We start from the raw sequence: 13,974 nt of genomic DNA, 5'->3' as shown, positions 1-13,974 counted from the left end.
GTTCAACTTGGCCCAACCCAACTTATTTTTCTGTTGACGAAATTACCCTTAATTAGTGATATTGTCATATTTATACACATTTTTAGGCAATATTTTAATACATTTTAAGTAATATTTTAGTTATTTGTAAAGATATTTGGTACTTATTGAATTAAATTGTATTTTGCAGCCAAATTCAACACGCTTGAAGAATATGGACCAGAATTGACAATGATTGGAACTTTGGAGGATTGAAGATTAAAAGAAGAAAATTCCAACGAAAAAACCCAACTCACGACATGGAAATCAACCTCACGACATGAGGAGGATATTCAATAAGATAACTACAGGGGAAGTCAAAATCCTTGCCCAATAAAGATAAACACCCATTTCACAACGTGACACTCTATTTTCATGTCGTGAAGCAAGTACTTTCCAAAACTATAAATATTCATTCACTCTTACGATTTGGAGAGCCTTTGGGAAGAGAGGTATTTTGAGATAACCGAATTAGAGTTCAGAGAAGTGCACAAAACATTCCTTCGAAGGAGAATTCACTTGAAGATTAAGAGATTAAAGAACATATCATCACATTGGTTTGCTTAATTTAATCATGTCGATTTATGTTGAACTTATGCTTTATTTTCAGCCATGAGTATCTGAACTTATTTGCATTCGTTTAGTTAGATGATACTTTGACTCTATGACTTTGTTTATTAATTTATGGATTTTAATAGTTCGTTTTGTGCTTGTGTTTGATTATCATTACCTAGCATGTTAAAGTTGTGATTTTGTTGCTTAAGTTCAAGTTAAGTGTAGCTTAGTGACCATTAAATTACATGAACTTGATTACATAGTGATTTAGTGACCATTAAATTACTAGAGCTTGGTGTTGGATTAGTGTCTAAGTCCATAACTATAATTGGTATGTACTTGACCCGACTTGGCATGGTCCATTTGGGTTGCATGGCATCAGAACAATTGGATAGACAAAATGAGAAAAAAGATACCAGTGATTTATATTAATATATTATAAGTTCTAATATATTAATATGAAATCGTATTATTTAATTAGTATTGATCAAGAGTTAATTTAGAATTAATTCTAGTGATCAAAAAGGAACTAATTAAATATGGACTCTTATATATATATATATATATATATATATATATATATATATATATATATATATATATATATATATATATATATATATGGTGGGCCAAGTTCGTTTAGGTTGGGCTAAGCTTCCATGGATAGTCCATGGAGTGTTTAACCTATGGATCCTATGAAAATGAAAGGTCATGTGTATTAGGGTTTACATGAATGTAACCCTAATCCTCCACACTATATAAAGAGGTCTATGGTTCATAAAATGGGTGTTAGACACTAGAGTGTGTATACATAAAGAGGGCAAACCGATTTCATGAGTATGAACCTAAGTATCCTTATTCTCTAGTTATTCCAATTATTGGTGGTGTTGTGTGAACCATCTGAGGTGTGACACTTAATGCACTAGGCTCTTAAGCTCCATGGAATCAAGCTACAACACAAAAGGTATGTTACTCTAACTAGTATCGTATTTGGTATATGAGAATGCATGCTAGTTATAGATTTAATGCCTTGGAAACCGTTTGCATGTATAATTAGTGAAAACATAGATCCAAGGTATTTAGGGTTGTATGTGCACCATAGGATGTTGTAGTATACTAAAACCCTTCAGTGGTATCAGAGCCTAGGCTTGTTTTCGAGTTATACTTGCTGAAATAGCTTAAAAATAGAAAATTCTGGCTATCTGGGCACTGAACTCGCCGAGTCCATGAAGAAATTCATCCTACTCATCGAGTAGGTTCATACACTCGACGAGTAGGAGCCCTGATAGCATATTTTCGACTTAAGGCTTGAATTGGACTAGAATCATTACCCTAAGCTGTTTTTGAACCAATAAACTTGTTTTTGATGTGGTAATGTTCATTCTAATCCAATTCAAAAGATAATTGTCAATAGATTCATGTTTTGTATTAGTTTAATGATTAGGCTAATTACATGAAAATTGTTTAATTTGAATCATCTTGTTCTTATGAGTTTGAAAAGATTAATAGAAAAATTATGTGATAATGTGTTTTCAATCCAAATAGATCTAAAAGTTATTCATAAAATGTGTTTTTGTAACTTGTCCTCAAGTTATATGAAAAGTCACATTTATGATTTTTAAAACTCATAAGATTACCATAAGTTATGAAAATGAAGAGTCTCATTTTTAAATGTTTTAAAGTCTTCCATAACTTGTCCTCAAGTTATGGAACTTGAAGAGTTTTTCATTAAAACTACTTTAAACACATAAGTTATGGAAATGAATAAGTTTTTGAATAGTTCAAAACTTGCCCTCAAGTTTTGGAATTTGTAAAGTTTCCCCTCATGAGTACTTTAATTCCAGGTGAAACCCTTAGAATTTTAAAAGTTAAAATTCAACCCTTATACATTATAGTATTATAAGTTCATAATATATATGTATAAGAACAAAGTCAATCTTACCGTTAGTAGGCCTCATTCACAAAGCTGTTCTATAAGGGGGTATAAGGTTACTGCCTATAAAATGGCAGTTTAATGGGTGTCCACTCTCACCCACCGCTTCCTTGACTGGTGGAGGGTCGTTAGCCGAACGGGTAGGTCAAGGACTATAATTCTCCCTTCATTATAAGTATAATGATAAATATAAAGTAACTAAACCTTTTATAAACTCCCAATCTTAGTTACTTTAGGAAAATATGAATTTGGTGCTAACCCATGAAATTACACTTTGCATTTTGCTTAAATCGTTAGTGGAGCGTATGTGGTTAACCGGCGCACTAACCTAGATTGAACAAGGTATGCAAAGAGTAACTTAATGTTTATCATAGGATCGGTGGAGCGCGTTTGGTTAACTGGCACATCGATTAAGTCATAAATATTAAGGGTACCAAGTATATTTGCATGGTTATTCACACCTTGTTTTGTGATCCTCGGCACCCCAGTCTTGATGAGAGGGCACAATCGAGATTGAAACATGCCATTGAAATGTACAATGAATCTCAAAAGATCTAGGAGTTTCAAATCCAATTAAACCTAATAAATTATTTCCTTTTTTCATGGTGGAAATTGGTGAATCGTCATTCGCCTACCTTCAAATATTTTATAGCTTGGATTACGGCATCCCTCTTCCAAGTTATAAAATATTGTGTTGGGTCCTAGCCTTAATATTTCATATTGGGTGTTATATTAAGGAACTTAAATCAACTGAATTGAATTTCTCCCATTGTAGATGTTTGGTTCAGGCAACTATGATCTTCCCAAATATCATGGAAATCATACTCCACCTCCTCCAATTATTCTCCCTAACTCACAAGTTCAAGGTCACTCAAGCCCTATTGGCAAGCAAGGTCTATGTTTGATCACATCTTGGAGATGAAGTCACATATTGACAAGTCGGGAGAGTTGGGTGTCAAAATCTTGAGGAAGTTGGATGTTGACTAATCACTTCCTAAGTCACATAGTGAGTTCTTTAAGGACTACTATGTAACAGACTATGACATGACCCTTAATGATCTTATCTATTTGTTTGGTGCTACTGAATCAACAATGATTTGGAGCACTAGTAAAACAAATTTGATTAGAAGATCAACTTCCCAAACTACCATGGACATTTACAATGGTAACATTGGATATCCAGAAAAGCTTTCTCTTCCCAATGGAAAGGGATCGACCATAGTCAACTCCGTTGACCAAATGGTAAAGAGAAAGGCTAAGTCTTAGATAGTCTTGTTTACCATTCCCAAAGGGTCCATATGTTTCTATTGACAAAGGAAGGGGCATTGGTTCTGCCTTAACTACCTGAAAGATCTGAGAGAATGTCAAGTCAAAAATTTTTGACTCTGCTTCAGGTAAGTCCACTATCTAACTCTCTTAAGTTCATATTTGAAGATTCTTAATACATTTTGATGTATGGCAGGATCAAGCAAAGGGAAGGAAACTTAAAGGAAGAGTATGTTGAATCTAATCGCGAAGATGGATTTCAATCGCATGGTTCGAAGATCGGATTCTTGAGCTACTACTTAGGAGTTATGATATACTACTAGAAAATATGTAATAGCATAGTTTTCATTTAAAATTGCATTGTAAGGAAACAGTTTTTCTGCATTTTATAAATAAATAAAATTTTGTTTTATTTTATTTTATATCTCCTTGCAATGGTATTTATGAAAATTGATGTTTGTATGTTTCTAGCAATAATGGAAATATGAATTTAATTCTTTCATTTGTGGTAGTGTCTAAATTTACTAGATAAGGAAAGATTCTCATCACCCAAGTTTTCAATTGGACCGAAACTTGGAATCATGCAAGTTGTATGATGAATGAGAATTTTCATCTTTGGAAAAATTAAGACTAATTCCTTGTTCACAGGTATATGTGAGTCAAGTAAAGGACTAAGGGATCAAGTACACATTCTTGTGCACTGGTCAAGTCCACCACAAATATCGATAAGAATATTCGTCATGATTTATTAAAGTTTAGTAAATATGGTTATACTTAACAATTTAAGTATAATTCTGAAACATTGGAAAAGTTTCGATGTATGGCAGAACGAATGAGAAGAATCAAATTAGGCAGAAAGATAAAAGTTTCTCAAATCTGAAAAGATGGGAGAGTACTATAGTATCAAGTTTTGTTATCATCTCAATGATTAAGAAACCATATCACAATTGGTCCTCTAAGGACATCTTAGTGCATTCCTATGGCTAAGAAGAGGAATTGTGAATTGTTGAAATGGTTAAATCAAGAAGATGAGTCATACTTCGTTCCAAAACAAGTCTTAGAGTCATACTCCAAGATTGTAATTTGAGTGATATGTCTTAAAAAAGGTTTAATAACACTTGAGAAATGTAAGAATAAAATGTGTCCTATTCTTCTACATTTAAAATTGGTAAGTTGTGATGTTTTGGATAAAACAGAGACCAACTTAGGCCAATTGTGTGAAGTGTTTGTCTTGATAAGAATCCACACTATCTCTAGAATATTTTTTGTCAAAGAATGGGTCCTGGCAAGAGAGTCTTATATTTCAAGAGGACAGTGGGAGTCTAAAAGATCCTGAAAGAATTTCAAGATCTAATCAAGAATAAAACCTGTAGTTTCTCACTAGCTCACGACTTGAGGTTTATAACCTATCGTGTTGACATATTCCTATTTCTGTGCCCATTCCAGTTAAAGTTGGCTTTGCATATGAGTTCTTAGAGTTCTCAATTGGTTACATAACAACTTGGAAGCAAAGGTAGGCCCTTGTGCTGCCAGGTGGCAAGAAGTTAAGACTGCACAAGTTCAATCCATATGAGTTTGGGTTTGTCATTAACCGTGTCTTATGATTATGGTTTTGGCAAATTCACATGGATAGGAACACATACACCATAAAATCTAAGTGTCATAAGGTTTCTCTCCGATTCATGAAAATGATAGTGAGGAAACGCTTTCACTAAGTGATTTTAAGTAGATAGCAATTGTGATATTTGCATTCTCAAAGTAGTTAGTGGAGCGTGTGTGGTTAACCAACACACTAACATGGAGTTGTGAGGAATGGCAAAGTTCTAAACAATTGAGACTATGATTACGACATCCTTTTCATAGTTCTGAAATTGTTTAGACGCACAAGTGTGCTATCTTAGGAAAGGTGTATGAGTTTGATAAAGATATATCAAAGCATCTCGCATCAGAAATCTGAACTCTGGTAAGAAAGTCAATAAAGTATTGATTTCTAGAACTTCAGCTGATTTCTGGGTACATATCAAAGCTAGTGGGAGCATAAGTGTTATACTAATAATCATCATGTTAGTGGGAGCATGATAATTATGGTAAGTGTTGCAAGTTAGCAATATTAATTATAGAAAACAAAAGTTTCAATTGGGAAAATTTGTTTTGCTATAATTAAGGGAGAGGAAATTATACTTCATTTTCTAAAAGCTTAGATTGAGATTTTAATCATCTTTAGTCAAGGATATATATATATATATATATATATATATATGAATTTTATGTTGGAATGGCTCAACTTAAGGAAATTCTATATATATATATATATATATATATATATATATATATATATATATATATATATATATATATATATATATTGTTCTCAATATTCGATTATGATTACGACATCCCTCTTCATAGTCGAATTATGAAAACGCAGCAAATAAAAAAAATATATTGTAGCAAAAGACTAGTCTAAAATCATGTCTTTATATGAGACATCATGAATCGTGTCCCATATGTTTCGGGTGTAGGATCGATTGCATGTGCTATTATATATATTTTTCTAAATTTTTTCAAATGCCTGGTGACATTAAGAGGGGAAAAAGGTCTAGAATTGGATATGACTAAAATTATTAATCAATTGTCGAGGACAATCTAAGGTTTACCAAAGATTGGTTGCTCAGGGAGAGTTGGAAGTATAGTGTTAATTTTGGAAGGACCATATTGACATATTCTGAAAGAAGGCAACTCTTGGTCAGAAGTGATAGTCAAAATGGGAATATGGAAATGACTCCGTAGGTGGAAGTTATTCAATCTGTGTAAGATTAGAAAACTTAATGCAAGAAGGATGTTCAAAGCAATGTACTTTGAATATGAGACTTTGTTTCCATGGAGTTGATCTCCATTGGAATACTCTATAATGTCTGTTAACAAGTCTTTGTGACTTTGTGCATAATCATCACACAGGATAAGTGTATATAAGTTTAAAATCTAACAGATTTCGGTAAATGGAAGGAATTTAGAATTCTTGCAGTTGCGGTAAGGATTTGGGATTGTGAAATGAGAATCATTGGAATTATCTTCAATCGATCTATTTCACAAAGTAAAGATCATAGACAAACTTAGTGTGTATACTTGGTGTATTGCATAACTAATGTTTGGACAAACATAGTGTGCATACTTGGTGTATGGCATGGCTTTTGTTTGGATAAACATAGTGTACATGCTTAGAGCATGGCATAACTAGTGTTTTGATTCAAGTATAAAGTTGATTAGTTGAAACATTACACAATGAATAATGTGTAATCAATATGGTGATAAATAAAAGGTGTTCTATTTATATTCATAAGTTCTGAGACCATATTGGATTCGATAATTCTTGTGTTTCACTTTGCATGTTTTGACTTCCAGAACAACTAGGTCATTCTTCCTAAATGACTAAGTTATTCAAACCATCCACAGTCGGTCATATGTTGGAAGTAGATATGAATCAAGACTGTCATGAAGTTGGCTTGTAGATATCTAAGATGTTGGACATGGCAAGGGTTGCTACAACACTCATGAGTGCTCATAAGTTATAAGTATTGGATTCAACCCACACTCATTTGAATCACTTCATGGATTTTATCATGAGTAATCATGAGATGATAATATCTTATATTCTTCAAACCTAGAGATATGAGTTGTTGATTATGAGTTGGTCATACATTGATTGCACGAGAACGCATTGGTAACTCGATGTTATAAAACGTGCCTTTGTGTATGATTCAGCAAGTAGTAGAACAAGCATATGAGTCAAAGTTTATTCATTCCTTTTAAGCTTGAAAGGATAGAAGCGATATCTATGGTCCCCTCGATGATTAAGTGATGACACCCCGAAGTGCTTGGCCAAGCCTGGACTAATTTGATTTGTTCAATTAGTCGATCATCATAAATAGGAAATCGAGAAACAAAAAATGGACAAAGAGAATGATTATAATCCATGTCTCAGTCCATATGATATCTAGAATAGAGGAACATATGATCCTTATCTAATGGACGCGTCATTGATTTGTTCAGAGTTAGGCAGCGGCTTTAAGAGATACGATTGCTAGTCGGGTTTTGGAGTCATACAAAACATTAGTTTTAGACTTATCCAAGTGGGAGACTATTGGATTAGTGTCTAAGTCCATAACTATAATTGGTATACTTGACCCGACTTGGCATGGTCCATTTGGGTTGCATGGCATCGGAACAATTGGATAGACAAAATGAGATAAAGGATACTAGTGATTTATATTAATATAATATAAGTTCTAATATATTAATATGAAATCGTATTATTTAATTAGTATTGATCAAAAATTAATTTAGAATTAATTCAAGTGATCAAAAAGGAACTAATTAAATATGGACTCTTATATATATATATATATATATATATATATATATATATATATATATATATATATATATATATATATATATATGGTGGGCCAAGTTCATTTAGGTTGGGCTAAGCTTCCATGGATAGTCCATGGAGTGGTTAACCCATGGATCCTATGAAAATGAAAGGTCATGGGTATTAGGGTTTACATGAATGTAACCCTAATCCTCCACACTATATAAATAGGTCTATGGTTCATAAAATGGGTGTTAGACACTAGAGTGTGTATACACAAAGAGGGCGAACCAATTTCATGAGTATGAACCTAAGTATCCTTATTCTTTAGTTATTCCAAATGTTGGTGGTGTTGTGAAAACCATTTGAGGTGTCACAATTGAGGCACTAGGATCTTAAGCTCCATGGAATCAAGCTACAACACAAAAGGTATGTTACTCTAACTAGAATCTTATTTGGTATATGAGAATGCATGCTAGTTATAGGTTTAATGCCTTGGAAACCATTTACATGTATAATTAGTGAAAACATAGATCCAAGGTATTTAGGGTGCATTTGGTACAAAGAAATGGAATTGAAGCAAAGAATGGAAATGTGGAGATAGAGAATTAAACTTGAGAAAAAGAATTGATTCCATTGTTTGGTATAATAGAGAGTTCATCAGAGACATTTATCTGAGAATCAATTATGTCGTTTGTTTATAGTATGCAATGGAATATAAATGAGTTTTTTTAGCTTTCATCTTTTTTCAAACAACATTGATTAAATAATGTCCTTATGATTTATATATTAATTTATCACATTATATATTTCTATATTTTCCATTTTCATTTTCCAACATACTTTTTTACAAATTATTTTTTATAATTGTTGATTAACATTCTGCATCTTCATTTTTTCGAACAACAAATATCTTTCATTTTTCTTTTCAAACTTGATTGAAACACATGACTAACAATCTACGTTACATAAAACACACTATAACTAGAAATAAATCGGGAAAATTCATATAGAAAAGATATATGTTTTCAATCATTACATGTTAGAGAAATAGAAACTCATTGAGCAATTTTAAGTAAAACTGACTGTTATATACATACACAAAACAAAGTACAGAACATGCTAAAAAGTTACTCTTGCTCATCTTGGCTCCAACCAAAAATTCAACAGCAGTGTAGACTCTCAATCTGAACTCCATGTTACTTTCATCCACAAGTTCTCTACAAGTGTAATCTAAAGCGATTACAAAGCTCAAAGTCATAAAAGTTTTAATCACCACTGCCCCATAATATAATATGCCCCTGCCTCTTGCTAGAGTCAAAATCCAACTTAAGATTTCGACCTAAAAATGATTACCAGTAAATGGTTTACATGGTAACTTGTATATGAAGTTAGCAAAGAATTTAGGTTCAATTTCGCACATCAACACAAATCGAATTAATATGAAGTTAGGAAAGGAACTGGGTTTAATTTCGCACATCTAGAATAGCGATAACATCATGAGTTGGACTTAAATTGAGATTCAATAAAGTCATTACTACTTTAAATTGGACATTTGTTGAAAATCAACCAAGAAGAAGCAACAGAAAAACGATATTCTAGTAGGGCAAAGTGTGGGATACCAGTACGTAAGGTAGGAACCAAGACAAAAGAGAAGAACTAGTCGATTCCAAAAATGATCGCTTGAGAAATCCAAATATAGTTATAAGAAGCCTAATTAGAACCTTGGATGCAGTTGGTAGGGCTCGAAGTCGGCCCTGTTTATTTCTCCGCTTTCTTTTTTTCTATTTCTCAAAGAGTTGGCTTTTCTATTTCCCATCTTTTCTCTATTAATTATAGAGAATTGTTTTGATGGAAATGGAATTTATTTTTTTTCCATTTCTTTCCACTTTTAACACAAACCAAACATGAGAAATGGAATTGATTCCATTTCTCTCCTTCCAATTCTCTATACCAAACACCCCCTTAGGGTTGTATGTGCACCATAGGATGTTGTAGTATACTAAAACCCTTAACTAGGATCGACCAAATCTTATATATGTAGTAAAAGTAACAATTTTAATTGTGCTGCAGAACATAAATTGTGACCATAATTGTGTTTTGCTTAGATAAATCTTACATAGTCCATCTATAATTAATAACTAATTTTGTGTTTTGCTTGTGTATGACCATACAAGGTAGTTCATGAATTCGTGAAAATATTAGTAAATTTGGACTTGAATTGATAATTGCATAATAATTGGTAACCAACTTTAATAATCCATAATTAGTAACTAACCATAGGGAAAAGGTGGATTCGAACTAAACGAAAGTGTTTTTAGTATATTGATTAAAATTGTTAGTTAAGTATTTAAGTTTGTCTGAACTTGAAAAATCAGATAAAAACCCTTTTATCTTTTGATTGATTAATCTATTAGTATTTAGGTTAGTAAGTTAAATATGTTCCTTGTGTACGATACCTAACTGTTTGTGTTATATTATTTGCGAGAAAGTCCACTGCCTAGTCGTAATAGTTAGTTAGATAGTTGGTAAAACTAACAGGTGTAAAAATTACGACACAACAATGAGGTTGATTGGTTAAGATTAGTCCTCGCAGTTCCTACCAAGTTTTGGGTTCCTACCGGATCCGGACCCTATATATATATATATATATATATATATATATATATATATATATATATATAGAGAGAGAGAGAGAGAGAGAAAGAGTTAGGTTCAAATGTTTCTAGAAACTATTGTATGCATGTATGCACCAATGAGAATGGAGGAAATAATAAACCATTAAATAAATCATTTAAGGGTATTATAGTAATCTTTGCATATTTAATTATGGTAGATAATTAGTATGTTTATTGTCCCTTTAAATATGGGATGTCAGAGTCAAAACCTGTAGAAAAAACCCTACAATTGTCGTCTTTAATTTTCTTCCACCATATCTATGTTGTCACGTTGATCCCCTGCGATTCTTCTTCTTACTCCACCACTAACGCAAATCAGAGGACTCCACCACCGCCACCACCCTCCTTCTTCCCTACGGCTACACACCATCTTCTTTCCCCATAACAATAAGCCCTCCAATTTCTTCTATTCCTTCATTCTACAAACCATTTGTCTCAATCCCCCACACAAACCATATTTCCCCTGATTTGATTCTCCTTCTTCATCAGGAACGAATAGAAATAGAAACATAATCTCTCTTTGTTTCATATTCGATTAAAGAAAGGCTTTTGTGTTTGATAATTATCGCACCCTTCTTCCTTCTTCATCAAGAACCTCCAATTTGGTGAGTAATTATTAATCTTTCTTCTACTTGATTTCTAACCCTAAACACAACTTTAGGGATGAAGGAAAAAAGAAACCAGATTATGGGGATAATTTCTAACCCTATAGTCTGGTTGGAACTTTCTTTTTTTTGTTTGTGTTTTTAGTTTTCTCTCTAACAAGAAATTTAAAGGCTTTTGCTCCAACAAGAAATTTGAAAAATTAAAAGTATAATTTTTATGTACAGAGTAGTGGTCTTGATTGGATAATTACCACAAATTTTTGATTATGGGTGTATCTGACAATAGTTATGCTGCAATAGAAGATTAAGTTCTAATTCTGTCATAATGGAATCTTGATTTTATGGCATGGAATCTCAAATTACTCATTAGTATTTGAAGGTATACACTCTTTTATTGTAAATTTAGTCACATTCATGTATTTATTACATATGTTGTATGTTTCATCAAATAGAGTATAAAGATCTTAGCATCCGATTTTGCCCGCCAATTGTTTGCTAAAATGCTTGAATCAAATATTTCAGCCAATTTTTTTGTAATCTTTGAAGTATCATATCTCTCTCATACTAGCTTGGAATGATTTGAAATTTTTTTATGCATGTTCTCATTTATGTTAGCTACAAGTTAGGTTCTGAAGTCATTTTAATTGCATTAATATTGGTTGAGTTACAGTCCTTCAAACAATGGATGTTACAGCTATATTTTTAGCACTTTTACTTTGTTCAGAAAAATTTTATTATCTTTGAACTGTCATATTTCCCACATTCTTGCTTGTAATAATATGACCTTTTTCTAATGTATTGCCCTCTGTGTCAGCTACAATGTAGGCTCTAGAATCATTGTAATTAGATTAAGTTGATTATTTGGATCAAGTGACTCAGGGAATACTTAATCAAGTGGCTCGAGTATTACATTATGTTAGAATAAATAAAAAGTCTTTAATGTCTAACACATTCTATTAGAATTTATACTTTTATTCTTTTAGAATATACTAAAAGTTTTATTATTTTAAAATTGATTATGTTTTCTTTGTGGATATAGATTTTGAAGAGGTTGCCATTGATTTGGAAAAAGAAGAAAACATAGAGAACAAGAGTATTCTAGCATAATGTATTATGTCAGAATGTATAAAGTGTTTCTTAACAATAATATTCTTTCATAATGGATTAGTGTTTTTGTTAGATTTTGATGTTTTATTTTTATTTTTTTTAACCATTCTTAGTTTTAATCTTTAAGAATAAATGTAATTCTTAAACCATTATTAATCGTTTTTTTTCAGAATGAATGTAACAATTGTTTAGTTGTATTCTTTATAAATTAATGTAATTAGTGATTTTTAAAAAATAAAATATGTATTCCTTTAGAAAATGTTATTCTTGATAATATATTGAAGCATGTTAATTATAAAAAATATATATTGAATGGACCATATTCTGCAAGAATAAAATCGAAAATATATTTACTAGTTTATGTTTGACTCTTTGTCATTCTGACAGAATAAAATCAGTTAGTATTACAAATTATAATAGAATTAAATTTGAATTAATTTAAAAAATTCAGATTTAAAAAAAAGAAATTAATTATCCCTTAAAATCTAGAAATTTGCTTTTTTAATGTAGGTTAATTGACCAAAGCACCCTTCTGCTGAAATTTGTGTGATTATATGGTACATGTTACCCTATTGTAATATCGTAGACTCTCAGATCATGAACATTGATTTTATTCATCCATTGGTCTAGAATTGTGCGTACGGACACACAATAGATGTAAGAAGCAAAATTACCTAGCCCTATATATATATATATATATATATATATATATATATATATATATATATATATATATATATATATATATATATATATATATAGGAATGAGTTCTACGGAAAACAAATAACTAGGGCAACATCTACCGGAACCAATAATCAAATGACACGTGTCCATTTCTTTCTTCACAAGTAATGTATTGTGGAAGTTATTGTGGAAGTGATGTGTTGTCATGTTTTCATTGGTTCAAATATGTGTTGCCCTAATCATTCATTTTCCATATAACTCTTCCCTATATATATATATATATATATATATATATATATATATATATATATATATATATATATATATATATATATATATAGTTGTAAAACTCACCGAGTTGGCCGAGTACTTCCTACTCGGCCCTTTATCGATACGAGTTACAAAATTCAAGTAATCCCCGATCAGCCCCTTACTAAAGCGAACAGTGTGTGATTTATCATTTAACACACACACACACACACGTATGTTGATTTTATAAAAATTTCTTAAATTTTCAGTAATTATTCACGAAGTGAGAACATTGTGTGTTTTTCAGTTTTTGTGTATTCACATGTATATAATTTTGTTATATATTTCAATCAACTTATGATTTTGACATATATAATTTCCCTAAAAATACTTCTACATGGTTTACCGAATCCAAATACTCCTGAGCACTCGCTATTCGGCAATCGGCGAAACAGGTACCGAGTAGCAAATTCTACACCTATATATATATATATATATATATATAT

Source organism: Lactuca serriola, chromosome 3 (genome assembly GCF_051521515.1).
Source record: "Lactuca serriola cultivar US96UC23 chromosome 3, Lser_US96UC23_V15, whole genome shotgun sequence".
Classification (NCBI taxonomy): Eukaryota; Viridiplantae; Streptophyta; class Magnoliopsida; order Asterales; family Asteraceae; genus Lactuca; species Lactuca serriola.
The sequence above is the reverse complement of the archived record's forward strand: the minus strand, read 5'-3'. Positions refer to the sequence as shown.